General features: G+C 38.1%; 1 pseudogene; it reads right to left on the bottom strand.

Moving 5' to 3' along the window:
* Window positions 1-1906: 1906 nt before the first annotated feature.
* On the bottom strand, window positions 1907-2673 carry LOC100618175 (GTP-binding nuclear protein Ran-like; annotated as a pseudogene).
* Window positions 2674-4000: the final 1327 nt, after the last annotated feature.

Below are 4000 nucleotides of genomic sequence, written 5' to 3'. Positions count from 1 at the left end.
GCTACTTTTGGCAGCCAAGGTGGTGCAATAAATAGAGTGTTACACATTGAGTTAGGATGGCCTGAATTCAAATCCTACCTCAAACATTTATTATTTTTATGACCCTTGACTTCTATCTCTTCCTCATCTGTAAAATGGGGATGATAATAGGATCTACCTCCCAGGGTTATTGTGAGCATCAAATGAGATTTTAAACCTTGAAGTACTACATGTATATAATGCTAGCATTATTACATTTCTACACTATGGGTAGTTCTTAAGGGTATAGGATCATTATATTGTCTGATTACTTTACAATCAATAGGAACTTGGCATGGCCATCTGATTCGGTTGCTAATCTAGCCAGCATAATTATAATGTGACATGGTCAAACAGCTCTCTGGCTTCTCAGTGGCCAAATGAAATCAATTCCCCAGTGTTCCAATCTGCTGTACACTAATCACGTCTTTTTTGTGTGTGCAGAGTCTGGTGTAGGGAGCTCCCCATGAGGAAACTTTTTCTTTCAATGCAAATCAGCACCTTGTCTACTACTTGGACTCTCTCTATTATAATTCAGTTTCATTTTATTTTCAATTCCAAATTACCCCCTCCTTCTTCAACCATCCCTGCCCATTGAGAAGGCAAGAAACACAAAACATATTGCAAATATGTATAGTCACGTGTGCACACACACACACGAAAGAGAAAAGAAATCTATACTATCAGTCTAACTCTTTCTCTAACTGGAAGTGAATAGCATGTTTCCTGATGAACTTTGGAACTATGGTTGATCATGGTATACAACATAGAGTCTTAAAATTATGCCTGGGGGCACTAAGAAGCAATTTATTTGGTGTCATCCATCCCTATTGTCAGAGGTGTCCCTGATTTCAGGACTGCTTCTATCCCATAATTCCTCTCAGATATTAGCGTGCCCCCAAACCAACAAAACCCCCAGCAGCCTAGTGAGTTTGGTTGGACCATGGGAGTATGTTCGGGTTGAAGCCTATCATAATTGCTGAGGAAGTGAAAAATGATCACGTCTAACTCTTCCCAGAGCCATTCCCCTGAGTCACCAGAAACCTAAGAAATAGGGTACCATAGTGGACTTAAGCTCCTATCCAGGTTTGGAGGCTGCCGTCCTTGAGCACTTGGGACAGTTCAGTACTACTTGCTGTCTTTTAGCTCCTCTAGAGGGCAGCTAGTCATAGTGTCCTCGCTGAGCCCTTTTGCAGTAGCTCTAGGGTTGAACAGCCCTTTTATTTCATAATTATCTTGGAGAATAACTCTGGAGGTACACTAGGAAAGTGAGCAGCACAATTGTCCCTCCTGCTCACACCTTATAAGAAGTCCCTCTCAGACTGATGGAGCATCTGCAGTATCTAATATCTGAATAACAATAGCTGGGGTTTCTAAGTACACTGTATCCTTTGATTATGCTCACGATTGTCATTTGATTGGAGTTATAAGTTTTTCCAGTTGTATATTCTGAAATCTGGAATGTTAGATCCAGAAAGGATATTAGAGATCAGTGACTGAGAGTGGGACATGCCGGAGAGAGTACTGGACTTGGAGTAAAATTCTGCCTTAGACACTAGCTACATAAATCTGGACCAGTGACTGTACCAATGACTCAGTTTCCTTATCAATAAAATGAGGAAGTTGAACTTGTTGTCTTGGGAGGTCTCTTCTAGCTCTAATTCTTTTTAGCCTATGATTGATGCCAAGGAGGATAGGACACAACCCCACACTTCTTTTTTTTTTTTTAGAAACTTAAAATTCATCTAAACAAAAAAGGAATAAGAATGACCTTACAAACAAGATTCATCACTGAACATTGTGAAGGGACTGCAATAATCTTATCTTTGAAATTCAAGGGGGTGTAATTATAGTCCAAAACAGTTAAATATGCAGGTTCAAAAATGAATTATATTTTTAAACTGCCATAGTCACTCCAATGCCCATTCATCTCCTTCAGCATCCCAAAGATTAAGCACATGTTCTGCTCAGCTCTATAATAAGTTGGCAAACACACTATACCACTGATAGCACAGACAGTTGGCTTTAAAACTAGACCTGAGCCACTTGGCTTCATTCCCTTACAGGTCATAATCTTTGCCAGGTAGTACATTGCCTGAGCAAGCTGTGAGTCCTCATAGTAGGATACCAGGTCCCTGAGAAACTCCAAATTGGGGTCTCCAAAAAGTTTCCACAAAACTAAGGAAAGGCTTCTCAAAGTTGTGGTTACTTTTGACCAAAATGGCAAAATACTGAAGATTTTCTTCCTGTGGAAGATAATTGATTTCTCCTTGACTTTTCTGTCCTTAATATCTACTGTGTTGCCACAAAACAATATTCTCACATGCTCATACCAGATCTCTATGCTAGTTGTGCATATTCTTGTAAGTAACTCCATGTTAGAGCAAACATTATAATGGCACACTGAGCTTGAATGTAAAAATGATCTCTAAGACAAACACCTTTCTCTTGGCCAGCTGTATCCTAGGCTTTAAATTTAATAGGATCCCTCTCAGTATGGACCTCAAAAGGTTGGACCTCAACACTCAAGATGGCTACGTACTTCTCAAATTCACCAGGCAAGTTTTGTTTTATAAATATAGTTTTTCCAGTGCCTCTACTATCAACAACTGATATGCATTTGAACTGCGCTTGGGTTTCTACTTAGGTGGCCATTGTGAGTTTTCCCAGAAGTGCCGTCGTCCCCACCTGACTAAATGATCACTACCCCAAATTTTCTCTTCATATTCTAATCCTGTCTCTAATAAATACTTGCTCTCTGACCATGTACAAACCACTTAAATTCATGGTACCCCAAGCAAAGCTCCAGGGCTATGAGTTACAGATGAGTTGCCAAGTTTCATTGCTAGAGGGAGTCAACAACCAAAGGAGTTCCCTTCAGCAATTAAATAATAAATCTGAAGTACCCCACCCCCCCAAAATTCCTTTATAGGTCATAGGGGGATACAGGCAGAATGATTAATAATGATAACTAACATTCTTATAGCATCTTGCAAACATTATTTCACTTGTTCTTCACTACAACGTTAGATAGTAGGTATTATAAGAATTGTTTCACTTCTTTAGAAATGAGGAAAGGAAAGCTCAGAGAATTTAAAGAACTTGCTTGTGGTCACACAAGCAAGAATCAAAGAAAGGATTCAGACCCAGATTTTTCTTACTATACCATGCTAATACTAGGAAGATAGTATACGCAGGTATATACCACAGATCACCATACTAATTCTAGAAATAATCCTTCGATACATATCAATCCACAATAAAAGGAAGGATATTATAATTAATTTTAATTGATTTATTTTCCTATAGTTTTCCCAATTGCATGTAGATGTGATTTTTATTAATGTTTTCTGACATTTTACAATTCACATTCTGTTCCTTTATCCCTCCTCACCTCCCTCCCAGAGATGGCGGGTAATACGATATAGGTTATACATGAACTATCATGCAGTACATATTTCCATATTCATCATGTTATGAAAGAAGACACATATCACTCATACAAGAAAAAAACTCTTGAAGGAAATAAAGTGAAAAATGGTCTACTTCAATCTACATTCAGACTCTATCATTCCTTCTATGGTGGTGGATAGTCTTTTTCATCATAGTCCTGTAGAGAGGACTATATCATTCATGATGGATTGCTCTGTTTGCTTTTTCCTCAGGAGGCATAAATAACAAAAATTGCTCCAATTTTGAGAAGTGTGGGCCTCATATTAAGTAACAAATACATGAAAGACAAACAGCTTTGCTCTACAGTATCCATAGTTGGTGAGAAGTTCATTAGCATCTACAAAGTAACTAAATAAGATGTTTTATATGAACATTTGAAGTATATCTGTGCCACCATCTAGATTCCTTAATTATAGTGTTCAAAGGAGTAAATATTAAGGTGCTATAACTGTCTCCCAAAAATTTGCTTTGGGGATAAAACTTTTAATACTTGGTCTTAGTCCCAAGGCAATTTGTGAATTTGTGTGTG

The sequence above is a fragment of the Monodelphis domestica genome, chromosome 8, assembly GCF_027887165.1.
Source record: "Monodelphis domestica isolate mMonDom1 chromosome 8, mMonDom1.pri, whole genome shotgun sequence".
Lineage (NCBI taxonomy): Eukaryota > Metazoa > Chordata > Mammalia > Didelphimorphia > Didelphidae > Monodelphis > Monodelphis domestica.
Note: the sequence above shows the minus strand (reverse complement) of the source record. Positions and strands in the feature narration are given on the sequence as shown.